This window comes from Aquarana catesbeiana, linkage group LG04 (genome assembly GCF_042186555.1).
Source record: "Aquarana catesbeiana isolate 2022-GZ linkage group LG04, ASM4218655v1, whole genome shotgun sequence".
Lineage (NCBI taxonomy): Eukaryota > Metazoa > Chordata > Amphibia > Anura > Ranidae > Aquarana > Aquarana catesbeiana.
This window is the reverse complement of record NC_133327.1, coordinates 374186931-374207103: the sequence shown is the minus strand read 5'-3', so window position 1 is coordinate 374207103 and position 20173 is coordinate 374186931. Positions and strand designations below refer to the sequence as shown.

The 20173-nt window shown below is 45.2% G+C and overlaps 1 protein-coding gene across 1 annotated transcript in view; it reads left to right on the top strand.

Annotated features, from left to right (window-relative positions):
• Nucleotides 1–20173, top strand: part of LAMA4 (laminin subunit alpha 4) — a 215080-nt gene that overhangs the window by 18302 nt on the left and 176605 nt on the right. The window lies entirely within an intron of this gene.

The following is a 20173-nucleotide window of genomic DNA, read 5'->3' as shown; positions in this document are numbered from 1 at the left end:
TAGACTCATTGATTAGATTCATAAGATGGTGGGGATGAGTGACGAGGAAGCTAGTTACATATCACAACACATCAGTATCTGGGATCATGGAGCTCTTGCTGGGACAAGGTCCTTTAGTACACAAGGCAAAAAGGTTAAATTGTGCTCGCCGCTCATGTGCTATAACCTACTTCAGCAGCAAAGGTTGCAGGTGCTGCCCTTTTTGCACCCCCTCCTGCTGAAGTGTCCATTTCTCCTGCCTACCCCTTGGCCCTAAATGGGGCACTCTGCATAGAATAAGACATGCAAGCAGTTGGTTCTAGAATTGTACAGGTTTGTTAGTCTTTGGACAGTTGCTAATACATTTTCAATCAGGAGTGGTCAAGTTTTTTTTTTTTCCAGCCTGTGTTGTGATTTGCAAAAAATAAACAACAAAAAAGAACAAAAAAGTGCATGTGAACAAACACAAAAAAGTGCACTTAGGGTTTGTTGTATAGTCCCCTCCTGAAGAGGAAGGAACCCTCCCTGACCCCTTGAGGTTCAAGACTCCTGACGGTAGTAAGGCACACTTAGGTCCACCTAGCCAAAAGTCCCAGTGGACCTCTCTTCTCATGATCAGCTGAAGCCAAACAATAAGTACTAGGTCAGGGCTTTCTCAAAGAGAGACCCCCCAAAGCAAGAGGAGAAGGAAATGAATGGCCACAGATCCTCCCCCTAGACATTAGGGTAGGCCACCCTGAGTGAAAAAGGAAGCCACACTTAGGGGACACTTGACACCAGAAGTGTGCTGTCTTCCAAACATTCAGCCAAGCAAAGTAGCACAGTTCAAATAAGGAGACACTGGGTCCCTCAGGAATCTTCCATGCCATGGAATTACTCTTGGCCCCACCTTACTTTGTGGGTGCTTCAGTTTCTGTTCCCATGGGGAAGATCCCTCAGGACCCCCATTATACCAGCAGGGATACTATACAGCCAGCCATCCCAACCAGAAGGCCATAATGACAGCAGAACACCCCTACTGGACACCGATAAGAACAGATACTACACTTGATCTCAGCCAAAAGAAGTGATGCAGCACTACCGGGACAGACCAGAATGATTCTGATTGGTCAGTGCCTGCACAGTGAATCACTGTGGTACCTCACGGAAGCATAGCACAGAGAAGAGGGAGAATAATCTGGATTTCAAATCAATAGCTGCTAGACTCGCTGCATGGGCCCTGGTAGATCAGCATCACTGGAGGTAACTACAGTGGGTATCAGGGGAGGATGGTGTACAGTGTTAGTTCATCCTTACATTTTTTCACCTAAAAAGTGAAGTTTTGTTCTTGGAGCAGGTACCTAGTTTTAACAGTACCCACTCCCACTTCTTGCCTAGACTATCAGAATTCAATAGCCGGCAGCTGGAGATTCCTACCATCCACTCTTTCATAAACAAATACAATTCACAATTTTACACATAGATATGTTTTATAAAACATTAATTGTAATGGTTTCCTTAGGTTACCTACTTATCTGGGGACATCCTGATCCCCTGTCATATCCATCCTTGGCCCAACACTATCAGCCAATCTAAGCAACTGACTATGTCCCATGGAGGGATGAAATAGATGATTGGATTTGATCTGTATTTTTGCACATTTGCCATGTGTCACTGTAATGATTGGTAGGCTAATGTGAAGTACATTAAACAAATTTCATTGCCAGGGTTACCTTGAAGAAGTGGGCAAATTTATTAATTTGAGTCTCAGTTCTAGCTTGCCTTGACTGGTTTACTATTTTAAGAGATAACATTTAAAGTAGATCTAAATCCCAAAGGGTCTATTTATTGGGAAAAAAATGCTGTGTAAATGCAAGTATTTGCTCAGCCATCACAAAAGATCCCCTTGGTGTGTTTTATGAGGCATTTACACGGCACATTTTTTAATAAATGAATTACATTGTTTGCTCTGTGCACTATGAATCATACACAATTATTATTTTTTTAATAAAATACTTTTTATTTATCATTTTTACATCTCAGTGCTGCTGAACTCAGGCAGCCGAAGCCCAGGGATGACTGCATGGCAAAACCCCACAGCTAGGGGTTTTTTCGCCTTCCTCTGGATCAACGGGAGGGTGGTTAGGTAGCCCTCCATCTCTTTCATCATCTTCCTTCAGCAGCTTTTGCCCTCACCATGTGCATTTTCAAGTACACAGTGGAGGCCCTCCATAGGCTAAGAAACACCAGTTCAACTCTACCAACCACCACTCAAAAAAGACTAAAAAAAGAAAAATTACTAAGGACCAACTTACAAGCAACCATCAAATACAGAGAGACACCAATCCAACTACAACAACTAGCATGCGCCCTGATCAACACCAGATCTGCAGTCAAGCACAGACTGGAAATCCACGACTTCATCATCGAATACAACATTGATTGCCTCTTCATTACGGAAAGCTGGCTAACATCCGACTGCAATACCATCCTAACTGAATTGGTGCCTGAGAACTAGGGATGAGCCGAACACCCCCCGATTCGGTTCGCACCAGAACCTGCGAACGGACCGAAAGTTCGCACGAACGTTAGAACCCCATTGACGTCTATGGGACTCGAACGTTCAAAATCAAAAGTGCTCATTTTAAAGGCTAATTTGCATGGTATTGTCCTAAAAAGGGTTTGGGGACCCGGGTCCTACCCCAGGGGACATGTATCAATGCAAAAAAAACTTTTAAAAACGGCCATTTTTTCGGGAGCAGTGATTTTAATGATGCTTAAAGTAAAAAAAAAAGAAAGTGAAATATTCCTTTAAATATCGTACCTGAGGGGTGTCTATAGTATGCCTGTAAAGTGACGCGTGTTTCCCGTGTTTAGAACAGTCCCTGCACCAAATGTCATTTTTAAAGGAAAAAATCTCATTTAAAACTGCTTGCGGGTTTAATGTAATGTCGGGTCCTGGCAATATGGATGAAAATCAGTGAGACAAACGGCATGGGTACCCCCCAGTCCATTACCAGGCCCTTTGGGTCTTGTATGGATATTAAGGGGAACCCCGCACCCAAATTAAAATAAGGAAAGGTGTGGGGCCACCAGGCCCTATATACTCTGAACAGCAGTATACAGGCTGTAGGTTTGTTGTTAAGTAGAATCTCTTTGTAATTTTGAATGGGTACATTTTTAACGTGTTTAGCTCCAGCCAAAAAATCTTTTTTAAGCTTGTTTTGCTGTCTTTCCTCCTCTTCAGAAGATTTCACCTCACTTTTTGTCCCAATGGATTGGAAAGCATCAGTGGAAAGGAGAAATGTTTTTCCCAAATTAACTCTTACAGGAGAGAATTTCCCTTCCTAGGGGTAGATTTATTCTCACTTCCTGTTGTCTCCTTCCGTTTGCAAGTAGGAGTCTTTTGTAAGTTAGTTGTTTGAAAGTAGGGTCCTGCCCTATATACTCAGCAGAAATTTGGGCCTTAGGTGTTGCTGTGGCCACAACACTGTAAGCCCTCACAGGGCTCTGCTGTGAAATATTAGATCAAGAATTGTAATTACATGCCCCTGTTGAACAGGAGCTGAAAAATTAGGCCTTAGGCACTGGTGCTGGTGCCACAACACTGCAACCCCTCACAGACACTCTAGTTGGAATGCAGGAACGAGCCCTGCTGCAAAGTATTGCATCAAAAATTGTAATTACACGCCCCTGTTAAACAAGGGCTGAAAAATTGGGCCTTAGGCACTGGTGCTGGTGCCACAACACTGCAACCCCTCACAGACACTCTAGTTGGAATGCAGGAACGAGCCCTGCTGCAAAGTATTACATCAAAAATCGTAATTACACGCCCCTGTTAAACAGGGGCTGAAAAATTGTGCCTTAGGCACTGGTGGTGGCACCCAGAACCAAAAATGTTCTTACAAGCTATCAGCGTGATGATTGAGGAGGAAGAGGATAATTACTCAGGGATAGTCACTCAGCATCAGCATAGGCAGTCTTTGAAGGGATCTGAGATTTCAAAAAAAATTATTCGGTTACATCAGCATCAGGTGCTTGGTAGCTGGTGGTGATCCAAGACTCATTCATTTTTATGAAGGTCAGTCGATCGACCGAGTCAGTGGACAGACGCACCCTGTGATCGGTTACCACGCCTCCAGCAGCACTGAATGTGCGTTCTGAAAGAACGCTGGATGCAGGACAGGCCAGTAGCTCAATTGCATACTGTGCAAGCTCTGGCCAGTGATCCATCCTCAAGACCCAGTAACCCAGAGGATTTTCGGTGGGAAAGGTGTCCAAGTCTGATCTTGCCCCTAGGTATTCCTGCACCATGTAAAACAGACGCTGGCGATGGTTGCTGGAACCGATCATACCTTGGGGCTGCGGACCAAAAAATTGTCTGAACGCAACGGTCAGACGGCCACCTTCTCCACCGCTCCTTCTTTGACTGACCGAAGCCTCAGCAACACGTTGTCCAGAAACAGGAGTTTGTAACCTCCCAGTCTCTGGGAACGCGTTGCACAGACCTTTCTGCAAGGCCTCCCGAAGATGTTTCATCCTCTGCTCCCTCTGCGATGGCAAGATAAGGTCCGCAACCTTACCCTTGTAACGTGGATCAAGGAGGGTTGCCAGCCAGTATTGGTCCTTCTCCTTGATACCACGAATACGAGGATCCTTACGCAGGCTTTGCAGGATCAGGGAGGCCATGCAGCGTAGGTTTGCTGAGGCATTCGGTCCGGAGTCCTCTGGGTCACTAAGGACAACATGGTCCGCAGCCACCTCCTCCCAGCCACGTACAAGTCCATGTGTTTCTTGGGACTTATCCCTTAAAGACTGCTGCTGATGCTGAGTGCCAGGCTCCACCTCCATACTGACACAATCTTCCTCCTCCTCCTCTTCCTCCTCGTCCTCTTCCTGTGTGATCGGCGGGCACGCAGGAACACTGTCTGGATAAAGGGGGCCTTGAGAGCTAAGGAAGTCCTCCTCTTCCTGCCTCTGTTCTGCCTCAAGTGCCCTGTCCATTATTCCACGCAGAGTGTGCTCCAACAGGTGGACAAGGGGGACAGTGTCACTGATGCATGCACTGTCACTGCTCACCATCCTCGTGGCCTCCTCAAATGGTGACAGGACAGTGCATGCATCCCTGATCATGGCCCACTGGCGTGGGGAAAAAAAACCAAGCTCCCCTGACCCTGTCCTGGTGCCATAGTCGCACAGGTACTCATTGATGGCCCTCTGCTGCGTGTGCAGCCGCTGCAGCATGGCCAACGTTGAGTTCCACCTGGTGGGCATGTCACAGATTAGGAGGTTCTTGGGCAGGTTAAACTCCTTTTGGAGGTCCGTCAGCCGAGCACTGGCATTATATGACCGGCGGAAATGCACACAGACTTTCCTGGCCTGCCTCAGGACATCCTGTAAGCCCGGGTACCTGCCCAAGAACCGCTGCACCACCAAGTTAAGGACGTGAGCCAAACAGGGCACATGGGTCATTTGTCCCTGTCGGAGGGCAGAGAGGAGGTTGGTGCCATTGTCGCAAACCACCATTCCTGCCTTAAGTTGGTGTGGCGTCAACCACCTCTGAACCTGCCCCTGCAGAGCTGACAGAACCTCTGCCCCAGTGTGGCTCCTGTCCCCCAAGCACACCAGCTCAAGCACCGCATGGCATCTTTTGGCCTGCGTACTTGCGTAGCCCCTTGAACGACTACGGAGCACCGCTGGTTCCGAGGAAGAGGCCATGGAGGAAGAAGAAGAGGAGGGGGTGGAGGAGAGAGGTGTGTCACAATCATTAGCATTTTGGAGGCGTGGTGGCGGAACAACCTCCAACACTACTGCACCTTGTCCTGCATCCTTCCCAGCTGCCAGCACAGTCACCCAATGCGCCGTGAAACTTAGGTAACGTCCCTGTCCATGCCTGCTGGACCATGAGTCAGCGGTAATATGCACCTTACCGCTGACCGCCCTGTCCAGCGAGGCATGGACATTGCCTTCCACATGCTGGTAGAGAGCCGGAATCGCCTTCCGTGAGAAAAAGTGGTGTTTGGGTACCTGCCACTGAGGAACCGCACATTCCACAAACTCACGGAAGGGGGCAGAGTCTACCAACTGAAAAGGCAGCAGTTGAAGTGCTAGCAATTTTGCCAAGCTAGCATTCAACCGTTGGGCATGTGGATGGCTGGGAGCAAACTTCTTTCGGCAGTGCAGCAGCTGGGGCAGGGAAATTTGCCTGGTACAATCTGACGTCGGTGTACCAAAATCAGATTGCCCACAAGTACGTGGCTGTGACACACCTAATTCTACACCTTCATTCCTCTCAGTGCAGGTCTCAGAGAGGACTGAAGGTCTAGTGGGGTTGGAAATCTCAGCTGATGAGGAGCAAGCAGAGGTCCTCTTTGTTCTTTGGTGTGGGTCTTTTAGATACGCTTGCCAACGAACTGCATGGCAGGTCAACATATGTCTGGTCAAGCATGTGGTACCCAAGCGGGAGATGTTTTGGCCACGCGAGATACGCTTGAGACATATGTTGCAAATAGCAGCGGTGCGATCTGATGCACTCGTCTCAAAAAAGGCCCACACCAAAGAACTTTTTGAATAACGCGCAGAGACTGCAGCGCCCTGCACATGTGGAGCTTTGGGGTGTGATGCAGTCAATGTGCTGCCCTTAGGCTGGCCCCTGGAGGGCATCCTGCCTCGTTGGTGATGTGCCGCCTCCTCCTCCTCCTCCTCCTCCTCTCTCCTATCAGGCACCCACGTTGAGTCAGTGACCTCATCATCCCCTCCCTCCTCATCACTGGAGCAAACCTGGCAGTATGCTGCAGCAGGGGGAGCATGACTGCCAGATTGCTGTCCTTCTTGGGCACCCCCTCTGTCCGTGCTCGTGTTACTGCCTTCATCGAGCTCAGTATCATCATCAGAGCCTTCCAAACGCTGGGCATCCTCCTGGAGCATGTACCCAACACTGTGGTCAAACAGTTCGAGGGACTCCTCAGGAGGACATGGTGGGGCTAGGGAAGGAGTCACTGATGACATTGAGCCGAGGGAAGAGGCCGCTGCTTTGCCAGACAAAGTACCCTGGGCATGGGTGAGAGAGGATGAGGAGGATGAGGACGGCTTGGTCATCCACTCGACCAAGTCTTCCGCATGTTGCGGCTCAACATGGCCAGCTGCCGAAAAAAAGGCCAAGCGTGTCCCATGGCCACGTGCTGATGAGGATGCACCGTCTCCACGACCAGCACTAGACACAGAGCCTGCTTGCCCTCTCTTATTGGCTTGTGACTGTCTGCCTCTCCTTCTTGGCCTTCCAGACATACTAATGGCCTGTAGCTGCACTAAGCTGGGATATATATATATATATATATATATATATATGTACTGATACTGCAGCTAGCAAAATCAACTGCCTGCCTGTAGTATGAGAACACCACCAACCATCTACAGGTAGCTTTAGCTGAACACTGTGAGGTGGACCCACCCCACTAACTTGAAGGTTTAGCAGAACACTGTGAGCAGGACGCACTGCACTAACTGTAAATAGTCTAGCTGCCTGACTGTGGTACTAATAGGATCAAAAGAACACCAGCAATTTTCTTCAGGTAGCTGTATTTACTGTAACAAGACAAGCCTGCCTGTCAGTAAGAAGATAACAGAAACGGATCTAGCTGAACACTGTGAGCAGGACGCACCCCACTAGCTTGTAGGTTTAGCTGAACACTGTGAGGTGGACGCACCCCACTAACTTGTAGGTTTAGCTGAACACTGTGAGCAGGACGCACCCCACTAACTTGTAGGTTTAGCAGAACACTGTGAGCAGGACGCACTGCACTAACTGTAAATAGTCTAGCTGTCTGACTGTGGTACTAATAGGATCAAAAGAACATCAGTAATTTTCTTTAAAATACTGTAACAAGACAAGCCTGCCTGTCAGTAAGAAGATAACAGGAACGGATCTAGCTGAACACTGTGAGCAGGACGCACCCCACTAGCTTGAAGGGTTTAGCTGAACACTGTGAGGTGGACGCACCCCACTAACTTGTAGGTTTAGCTGAACACTGTGAGCAGGACGCACCCCACTAACTTGTAGGTTTAGCAGAACACTGTGAGCAGGACGCACTGCACTAACTGTAAATAGTCTAGCTGCCTGACTGTGGTACTAATAGGATCAAAAGAACACCAGCAATTTTCTTTAAAATACTGTAACAAGACAAGCCTGCCTGTCAGTAAGAAGATAACAGGAACGGATCTAGCTGAACACTGTGAGCAGGACGCACCCCACTAGCTTGTAGGTTTAGCTGGACACTGTGAGGTGGACGCACCCCACTAACTTGTAGGTTTAGCTGAACACTGTGAGCAGGACGCACCCCACTAACTTGTAGGTTTAGCAGAACACTGTGAGCAGGACGCACTGCACTAACTGTAAATAGTCTAGCTGCCTGACTGTGGTACTAATAGGATCAAAAGAACACCAGCAATTTTCTTCAGGTAGCTGTATTTACTGTAACAAGACAAGCCTGCCTGTCAGTAAGAAGATAACAGGAACGGATCTAGCTGAACACTGTGAGCAGGACGCACCCCACTAGCTTGTAGGTTTAGCTGAACACTGTGAGGTGGACGCACCCCACTAACTTGTAGGTTTAGCTGAACACTGTGAGCAGGACGCACCCCACTAACTTGTAGGTTTAGCAGAACACTGTGAGCAGGACGCACTGCACTAACTGTAAATAGTCTAGCTGCCTGACGGTGGTACTAATAGGATCAAAAGAACACCAGCAATTTTCTTCAGGTAGCTGTATTTACTGTAACAAGACAAGCCTGCCTGTCAGTAAGAAGATAACAGAAACAGATCTAGCTGAACACTGTGAGCAGGACGCACCCCACTAGCTTGTAGGTTTAGCTGAACACTGTGAGGTGGACGCACCCCACTAACTTGTAGGTTTAGCTGAACACTGTGAGCAGGACGCACCCCACTAACTTGTAGGTTTAGCAGAACACTGTGAGCAGGACGCACTGCACTAACTGTAAATAGTCTAGCTGCCTGACTGTGGTACTAATAGGATCAAAAGAACACCAGCAATTTTCTTCAGGTAGCTGTATTTACTGTAACAAGACAAGCCTGCCTGTCAGTAAGAAGATAACAGAAACGGATCTAGCTGAACACTGTGAGCAGGACGCACCCCACTAGCTCGTAGGTTTAGCTGAACACTGTGAGGTGGACGCACCCCACTAACTTGTAGGTTTAGCTGAACACTGTGAGCAGGACGCACCCCACTTACTTGTAGGTTTAGCAGAACACTGTGGGCAGGACGCACTGCACTAACTGTAAATAGTCTAGCTGCCTGACTGTGGTACTAATAGGATCAAAAGAACACCAGTAATTTTCTTTAAAATACTGTAACAAGACAAGCCTGCCTGTCAGTAAGAAGATAACAGGAACGGATCTAGCTGAACACTGTGAGCAGGACGCACTGCACTAAATGTAAATAGTCTAGCTGCCTGACTGTGGTACTAATAGGATCAAAAGAACACCAGTAATTTTCTTCAAAATACTGTAACAAGACAAGCCTGCCTGTCAGTAGGAATATAACAGGAACGGATCTAGCTGAACACTGTGAGCAGGACGCACTGCACTAAATGTAAATAGTCTAGAAGATAACAGGAACGGATCTAGCTAAACTGAATACAGTGTATATATATATATATATATATGCAACACCTGGGATGCATATATATACACAATACACTTTAAGTGCAGCTAACTGACTGACTGTCCTGCCTAATCTAGCTAACTCAAATGAAATGACACTGTCTCTCTCTCTCTAAGCACACCGGAACACACTGCACAGGGCCGCCGTGCAGGCGGCCTTATATAGTGTGGGGCGTGTACTAAATCCCCTGAGCCATAATTGGCCAAAGCCTCCTTGGCTTTGGCCAATTATGGCTCTCTGTTAAGGCGGCGCTGTGATTGGCCAAGCATGCGGGTCATAGTGCATGCTTGGCCAATCATCAGCAAGCAATGCACTGCGATGCCGCAGTGAATTATGGGCCGTGACGCGCCACACGAATTTGGCGCGAACGGCCCATATCGTTCGCAATTCGGCGAACGATCGAACAGCCGATGTTCGAGTCGAACATGGGTTCGACTCGAACACGAAGCTCATCCCTACTGAGAACTACAGCATCCTAACTGAGCATAGAATAGGAAAAAAAGGAGGAGGCCTAGCAGTGATCTTCAAATCGCACCTTGCCTTCACCAAACCAACTTCACAGAACTCAGTGCCTTTCATGGAGACGCTCCCCCTGCATCTTCAAACAACACCCCAAGACACCATTCACATATTACTATGCTACAGACCACCAGGACCAAAGACCAATCTCCCTACACCACTCACTGAACTTATTTCAATGCACACCCTGAAAACCAAAAACCTGCTGGTACTTGGAGACTTAAACCTTTGGGCAAACTCTACCCAAGACCCTATTGCGACTGCCTGCATCAACCATCTGGAAGAACTAGGTCTTCAACAGCTGATAAATACTCCTACGCATGGTTCAGGACACACTCTAGACCTCATCTTCCAACAGAATATGGACATCAACATATTCGACAACACACCACTACCATGGACGGACCACCACGCTATCAAATTTAAAATCACCTTTAATGCCACCCTCCAAAAACAGAAACACGCAACAACAACACACTGCAACAGATCTCAGAAGAGACTGTACTCTGAACTCTTCAAAACCACATTATCAAACAAAATACAATCGCTAAACTTAAACCTCTCAACGGAAAAAACACTCAACTCCCTAAACAAGACACTACTACAAACAGCAGACTCAGTAGCGCCAAAACGCAGAACACTCATCCGCAAAAAAAGCTCAAGATGGTTTAATGGCACTCTCACCCTACTCAAGCAGGAACGAAGAAGAGATGAAAGAGCATGGAGAAGAAATCCTACCAAGAAAAATCATACAAACTACAAAGTACTCACGGTGAAATACCACAAAGCAATCTTCACAGCCAAAAAAGAACATTTCTCGAATACCATCTCAACTGCCATAAACCGGCCGCGGGAACTTTTCAAAATAGTCGCCCAGTCATCGACAAAATCGACCACATCCGGAAATCAATCCAACAGGAAAAAAACAACCAACCTCACCCAACCAAAGCAAAAAGAGGACATCAACACGAACATCACACAACCGCCGGACTTCTTCTTGACCCCGATCACCACTGACACGACTAAAACCATTATGAGAAGCCTTCGAGACAGCACATCACCAAATGACATCATTCCCACGAAACTCCTGAAAGAATGCTCCGATATCCTGGCTCCCACTATAACACACCTCATAAATCAGTCATTCAAAGAAGGGATTGTGCCAACCTCCCTCAAGCAAGGCACCATCAAACCCCTGCTAAAGAAACCCAATCTCAACCCTAAGGACCCTAACCACCGCAGACCGATAACAAGCCTTAGCACCATCTCCAAGATTATGGAGAAAGCGGTAGTACAACAGTTACAACGCCACCTGGACACACATCAACTTCTGGACACTCTACAATCAGGCTTCTGCCCAGGCCATGGCACAGAAACTGCACTTCTAAAAATATGGGATGATGCCCTCGAAGCAGCAGATGACGGAGAATCATGTCTCCTGATACTGCTAGACCTTAGTGTAGCATTTGATACAGTGGACCACAATACTCTACTTGTCCACCTCACAGAAGTTGCAGGAGCCACAGATTCGAGTCTAAAATGGTTTGCATCCTTCTTAGAGAATCGCTCTCAGACAGTGAAACTGGGAGCATTCACCCCTGACACCCAGACAATTTCCTGTGGATTCCCCCAGGGTTCACCCTTGTCACCAGTGCTATTCAACATCTACATCCGCCCACTCCTCATAATCATCAAAAAATCAGACCTCTGCTTCCACTCACTACGCTGACGATACCCAAATCTACTTTCGCATCACCGGACAAAAAGACCACCATCAACAACTAGAGAAGTGTCTCACTTTGATAGATGACTGGATGACCATTAGTTCCCTCAAACTCAACGGGTCAAAAACAGAACTTCTCCTCCTACACGCTAACCAAAATCCCAAATCCAAGACTCCATCAATACCTCCCACCATCTTCAGACAGACCATCTCTCTGAGCACCAAAGCCAAGAGTCTCGGAGTTATCTTTGACTCAGAAATGACAATGGATGCACAAATAGGTTCAGTAGTTAGCGGTTTTCACCATCTCCTCCGCCTGCTATGCACTCATTCCCTTTATCCCAAAAAAGGACAAAGCAGCAGTAGTTGGAACAATCATCAATTCCCTTCTTGACTACGCAAACTCACTCTACATAGGCTTACCCCAATATCAGCTTGCGCGCCTACAGGCCATTCAAAATGCAGCGGAAAGACTGATAACAGGAAAAAACCCTGGAAGTCCATCTCCCCATCCCTGAGGAGCCTACATTGGCTAACGGTAAAGAATCGGATCCCATTCAAGACGCTCTGCCTCACCCACAAATGCATACAAGGTAACGCCCCTCATTACCTCAGAGAGAAAATAAAACACTACACACCCAATCGCAATCTGTGATCATCCAACCAAAACCTCCTCCTCGTTCCCAAATACCGCTACAAAGCAAGGGGAGAAGGCAGATTCGCAGTCCAGGGACCTCGGCTATGGAATACTCTTCCGACTGACATCCGCAGGGAAGAAAACCATCTGGCCTTCAGGAAAAAACTCAAAACCTTCCTCTTCTAAGAAGCTGTTCAACACTAAACGCATTTAGCGCCTTGAGGCGATTCAGTTCGCATTTGCAGCGCTTTACAAATCATTCATTCATTTATTCATTCATTCATTCATTTCTGGGGGTTGGATTACTGATGGTGGAAATAGTGAATTATGCCTTCATAAGGTGTGTTAAAGCAGCCAATTGTAGTGTCCTGTGGAAGCCCATGTGGCAGGGTGACAATGCAGGTGCACAATGAGGGGACATGGACAAAGTGTTGACACTCTATATTAATATAGGGTGTATTTAGGCTATTTCCTAAGCTGCTCTAATATTTATCTTTGATGTAAAACAGAAAATACCTAATTTGGCCACTACATGGAATTTCCTATGAGTCTTAGCACAATCTAGTATTACAGATATGGTATTTTCAATTTTAAGTTCATGAAAATTATTAGACCATTTTTTGCCCCATCTATGTTGAACGAATGTACATGGATTTTCACTGAGTGAATTGCTATGCAAAAAAACAGACCCCAAAGTGTCTGTACAAGGACCTTCATGGCAGTTTTACCAGGTATTGAACTTTTCCTTTAAACTTTTACACATATTTTACATGTACCTAAAGCCATATCCGCACTGCAAGGGTTAACTGCTTGTTTATTTTAGCGAAGAGAAAAAGCACTTTTAGGTGAACTGTCTGTCAGCGTCATTACATCCAATGCTGCGCTATGGTCCTTAAATTGGTCTTGATGATGACGGGACTTTAAACTGTTGGTGCATGGGAAAGAAGATGATAAGGAGATTGGTCTAGTAGGACAGAGGAGTGGAGGATCAGGTGTCTCTCTCTTCTATGCCCCCTAGAACTAAATGAGCAGCTAACCCTTGCAATGCAGGTGCAACCGTATAGAAAGGGAGAATTTTCAAGTTTCCCACAGTTGGGCTTTACCAAGTGGTAGATTTTCCTATTTTTTCTGGTTTACTATTAATAAACAGAAACATCACCTTGTAGAAATACTTTGTAGGATCTGTAGTGAGACCGGTTGGTGGGGGTTGGGGGTGGGCTAGTACCCACACCAATTTGCTGAGAACAAAAGCTCTGACCAAAAGTATTTTGATGCACTAAGCTTTTATATATATATTACTGCATTTGTTATTTTTAAAAGTCGATATAAAGGATAAATAAAGGATAAATAAAGGTAAAAAAAGCATCTGTGTGGTTTAACCAATCATTTTCTGCATATTACAGGCATACCCCACTTTTAAGTACACAATGGGGTTTATTTACTAAAGCTGGAAAGTGTAAAATCAGGCTCACTTCTGCATAGAAACCAATGAGCTTCCAGGTTTTATTACCAAAGCTTAATTGAACAAGCTGGGGTTAGAAGCTCATTGGTTTCTATGCAGAAGTGAGCCTGATTTTGCACTTTCCAGCTTTAGTAAATAAACCCCATTGTGTACTTAAAAGTTGGGTATGCCTGTAGATCTTTGTGGTCTGTGCAACTGGGGCCATGTCAGCCTACATACTGCTCACTAAATGTTGTCCCTCTATCATTCCAGAAAGTTGAGAGGTATGGTGACTGCATCCTGCATCCTGGCTATATTGACAGTCGTGGTTTTCCGGGCTGCCAGAATACAATAGCCAGCAGGCCAGGTTCCTCCATCTGCTTTGTTTAGCATGGATGGAGGAATCTGCCCACAGACTGAACAAAAAAAATCTAGGCATATATGGCTAGCTTTACAATCTTTGTATTTGTAAATCTAATTTCCTCATACAACCCTTTAAAGTGATTCCAAAAGCACTTTAAAGAACAAATTTTTATTTCTTTTAATTTTTATTCAGGTACTTATATTGCGCCATCAATTTACACAGCACTTAAGATATATATTGTACAATCACATCAGTACCTGCCCTCAAGGAGCTTACAATCTAAGGTCCCTAACTCACATTCATACATATACATATTAGGGCCAATTTAGTTTGGAGCCGTTTTACCTCCCAGCATGTCTTTGGAGTGTGGGAGGAGTACCCGGAGGAAACACACGCATGCACAGGTAGAACATGCAAACTCCAGGCAGGTAGTACCATAGCTAGGATTCGAACCAATGACACAAGTTCTGCCAGATGGAAGTACTAACCACTTAGCCACTAACATGTTATACTTGCACTGTGCAATTGTTTTGCACAGAGCAGCCTTGTTCCTCCTCTGCTGGGATCTTCTGCTCCTCCCCCAAGATGAGTACTGCTTGATTTGGGGGCACTCGCACACGCTCACTCTTGAGCTGGCTCTGTGTGTCCATTTACACATGTCATCAGCAGAGGGAGAAGAACCAGAGGATGAAGACATTGCCGGAGGGAGAAGAGACGCCAGAGCTGCTTTAATAAATTACTTTGTCAAAAACCTGTGTACTGTTTTTATTTGTGACACATTTTTAGGTGAATCTGTAGGGTTACAATGTACCCCATACTCATTCACATAGGGTGGGGGGGCTGGAATCTGGGGGGCCCCTTGTTAAAAGGGGCTTCAAGATTCTGATAAGCCTCCCGCCTGCAGACCGCAACAACCACCGAAAAGGGTTGTTGGGAAGAGGCCCTTGTCCCCATCGACATGGGGACATGGTGCTTTGGGGTGGGGGGGCGCAGGGCCCCCCCTGCCCCAAAACACCCACCCCCCATGTTGAGGGCATGTGGCCTGGTATAGTCGAGAAGGTGGGGCACCTGCTGGCCCCCCCTTTCCTGACCTGCCGGGCTGTGTGCTCAGATAGGGGTCTGGTATGGATTTTGGGGGGGACCCCACGCTGTTTTTTTTGGCGTGAGGGTTCCCCTTAAATTCCATACCCTTTGGTCTGGTATGGTCTCTGCAGGAGACTCTATGATGTTTTTTTAATTTTCGGCGTGGCGTTTCCCTTCAAGATCATCAGAGCACAAGTTGCATGCCAAAGTCGGATCAGTTAAGACGATGATCTGACTTCAATGAGATTCAATGGGCTGAATTAGGATCAAAGTTGGACCAAAGTAGACCGACTTGTGCCAGTTAAGATGGCTCTCATAGGAACCATTCATTTATACATGTTATGCGACTTGTTTCCCCAATGTCGGAGTTGTAGTACCAGTGTGAACCCAGCCATAATCAGGACTCTTCAAGCCTGGCATTATTGGGAACTGTAGTACAATGAAGGCAATCTGCCTGTTCAACATGAGGATGAAGGATCTTAAAAGACCCTAAAAGTCACATAACATAAATTGTGGAACTAAATGTAAGGTACTCAAAGTACTCGGGTTTAAAAATAAAAACAGTATTTGTAGAGGGGGGAATAAGGTGTTCCCTAGTACTTTGTTCAGAGGCTTAAAATTATGCTTTATGTTAGCATTGAGTACAGTATACGGCATGTTCTCAGTAACTATCAACTGAACAGTGTTAAAGATAAAGCTCTCAGCAGCACATTCCTCACCTTTACTGTAGGAGTGAGAGTGGAGAGGACTTCCAAGCCGAATGTCTGCTTTTCTATATATGGACAAATGCCTTCCACTCATTTATAACACGGCCACATACACAGTCTTTGTTGCTAGGCAATTACCACATTGATAAATGACTACATTTTAGCAAGATACAATTTTGTACAATGTCAATTAAAGTTTAAGACTTGGAACACAGGTTAGGGAACTATAACTACAGAAAACAGTGCATATTAGTTCTTAATATTCATAGAATTAGAAAACGTTTTAGGTGTAGTGCTAGGGTAAAGAGTACCAATAACATAAATGTTGTGTATTTGTAGATTACATCTTCACTTAGCAAGGAACGCTCAATGTGGGCGATTCAGTAAGGCATGTCGGGCACATTACTGGAGGTGTGGATGCTGTTGGAAGCCATGGTTCAAATTCAAGAAGGTCATATGACACTTTCATCAGAAATATCAACACAAGCGCCAAATTAAAGTAGTTCATAGTAGCAACAATTTATCATCTGTCAGTATTATATATATACAGTATCTCACAAAATTAAGTAAACCCCTCACATTTTTGTAAATATTTTATTATAGCTTTTCATGTGTAAAAAACACTGCAGAAATTACACTTTGCTACAAAGTAGTGAGTGTACAGCTTGTATAACAGTGTAAATTTGCTGTCCCCTCAAAATAACTCAACACATAGCCATTAATGTCTAAACCACTGGCAGCAAAAGTGAGTACAACCCTAAGTGAAAATGTCCAAATTGGGCCCAATTAGCCATTTTCCCTCCCCGATGTCATGTGACTCCTTATGCCCTGTACACACGGTCGGACATTAATCGGACATTCTGACAACAAAATCCATGGATTTTTTCCGACGGATGTTGGCTCAAACTTGTCTTGCATACACATGGTCACACAAAGTTGTCGGAAAATCCGATCGTTCTGAACGCTGTGATGTAAAACACGTACGTCGGGACTATAAACGGGGCAGTAGCCAATAGCTTTTGTCTCTTCATTTATTCTGAGCATGCGTGGCACTTTGTGCATCGGATTTGTGTACACACGATCGTAATTTCCGACAACGGATTTTGTTGTCGGAAAATTTTATAGCAAGCGCTCAAACTTTGTGTGTCGGAAATTCCTATGGAAAATGTTTGATGGAGCCTACACACAGTCGGAATTTCTGACAACAAGGTCCTATCACACATTTTCCACCGGAAAATCCTATCGTGTGTACAGGGCATTAGTGTTACAAGATCTCAGATGTGAATGGGGAGCAGGTGTGTTAAATTTGGTGTTATCACTCTCACTCTCTCATATTGGTCACTGGGAGTTCAACATGGCACTTCATGGCAAAAAACTCTGAGGATCTGAAAAAAAGAATTATTGCTCTACATAAAGATGGCCTAGGCTGTAAGAAGATTGCTAAGACCCTGAAACTGAGCTGCAGCACAGTGGCCAAGACCATACAACGGTTTAACAGGACAGGTTCCACTCAGAACAGGCCTCGCCATGGTCGACCAAAGACGTTGAGTGCACGTGCTCAACATCATATCCAGAGGTTGTCTTTGGGAAATAGACATATGAGTCCTGCCAGCATTGCTGCAGAGGTTGAAGGGGTGGGTGGTCAGCCTGTCAGTGCTCAGACCATACGCCGCACACTGCATCAAATTGGTCTGCATTGCTGTCGTCCCAGAAGAAAGACTCTTCTAAAGATGTTTCCTGAAGACAAGCAGACTAAGATAATGGATTACTGGAACCATGTCCTGTGGTCTGATGAGACCAAGATAAACTTATTTGGTTCAGATGGTGTCAAGCGTGTGTGGCGGCAACCAGGTGAAGAGTACAAAGACAAGTGTATCTTGCCTACAGTTAAGCATGGTGGTGAGACAGACATGGTCTGGGGCTGCATGAGTGCTGCCAGCACTGGGGAGCTACAGTTTAGTGAGGTAACCATAAATGCCAATCTGTACTGTGACATGCTGAAGCCGAGCATGATCCCCTCCCTTTGGAGACTGGGCCACAGTGGCAACCTGTGAAGTTCTGGTGAACTCCATGCCCAAGAGTGTTAAGGCACTGCTGGAATATAATGGTGGCCACACAAAATATTGACACTTTGGGCCCAATTTGGACATTTTCTTTTAGGGGTGGACTCACTTTTGCTGCCAGTGGTTTAGACATTAATGGCTGTGTGTTGAGTTATTTTGAGGGGACAGCAAATTTGCACTGTTATACAAGCTGTACACTTACTACTTTACATTGTAGCAAAGTGTCATTTCTTCAGTGTTGTCACATGAAAAGATATAATAAAATATTTACAAAAAAGTGAGGGGTGTACTCACTTTTGTGAGATATTGTGTATATATATATATATATATATATATATATATATATAAAATATAAGTTTTCCAAATATCTACTCCACTTAAAGTGTAAGTTCACCTTTACAGAAAAATCTGTAAGGTGAACTTACACAGGTCCCCCTCCTTGCAAGCCCCCCCCCCCCCCCCAGTCCGGCTGACCTGGACCGCGGCAATCTTCGCGTGAAGTTTGCCACTTCACAGGTCTGTTGCATGCAACAGTTCTATAATAATAATAACAATACAGAGAGACAGACTTCTATGGAGTATTTACCACACTCTTCATGAATTCCCTTGCATCTGTATAAATGTGTATATATGAAAAGGTAATCCTCAAAGAAGATGTGCTGCCACTTTATCAGGGTCAAATCAAATGTGTTTTGAGAACAGAATCTACTTGTGCTGCCACAGCAACCTGTTTATTTGTGTGCCCTTGGTATTCCTAGGTAGACACTCCCTGCCTCTCAGTTTGGTTTAACTTTCTTGGCAGAGACGGCTTAGGGAAGGCATTGTCTTCTTACACTTCAAAAGACACACATCCTCTGTACTGCAGTTATCTGAAGTAAATCTGTGTTGAAATACATTTCTGAGTCTTACTGAAGAGTGAATCTGTTTGTTGATTATACTATTTCAGCACATGGCCATACTCTCTTGCACATCTTGGGTCTGAGTGGTATGTCATTGCATACATCAGCATTTAAACCAAAAAGCTACTTTTTTACACAACCAGAAATTTTAACAAATAAACTTTGTTTCATTTAAAGGTGCATCTCCCTTATTGATTTTAATGCACATGAGTTGAGCTCCTAACAAATTTAAACTGGTAGGGATCTAGTGACACTTCAGGCAGTCATTGGAACAGTGGTGACTTGCAAAGTGCAGAAATGCATAACTACCCTAAGCTTTTATTTTACTCTAATCAGATCGGTGATGAATGAATACTGATCAAATGCTATGGGTTTGCTCTTAATTGTGTTATATACAGTAAATCCATTATGATGACAGAAGGCATGATGGTTTACAATTCAATTACCCATTTATGAGAGGTCGCATAACCCATCGCATTTTTTGCTTCTGTGCTTTCATTAAGTTGTTAAGATTGTAAGTTGATTGTAAATGTATGTCACAAACCATTATTCAGACTGAGACAGAAGTACAGTTAAATCACACTTGTTTAATAATAATAAAAAAGGTAAACAGAGTAAACGTAGTCAAAACATAGCCAGAGTTCAGGAACTGGAATGGATAGCCAGACAAGCCAAAACGTCAGAGAGACAGAGAACAGTGTAGTAGAACAGCAAGCAGGATCTGGAGCCACAAGCAAATCTTTAACAGGAACACAGGAGAGCGTATCTAGAGATGTGACCAAGGCGAAGGCAGAGATCATCTGGACTGGACGGCTTAAGCAGGCAGGACTGACGAGCAGGATATCATCAACAGGTGAGTAACTGTGGAGAGATAAGAGCTGGCAATTAGCTGACAGCTGAGCGGCCAGCTCAGAGAAGGAAGGGCTGAGCCCAGCCCTGACAATGTACACATGCATTTTCAATATATGTTACATTAAATGCCTTGTCCAAACTTGATCTTCTAACACCTTGTGACCTTCTCACCAGCTACGAGTGATATGAGCTATTCTTATGTTTTACTTTTATTTTAAATGTATTTTTACAGCTCCAGATTACACAT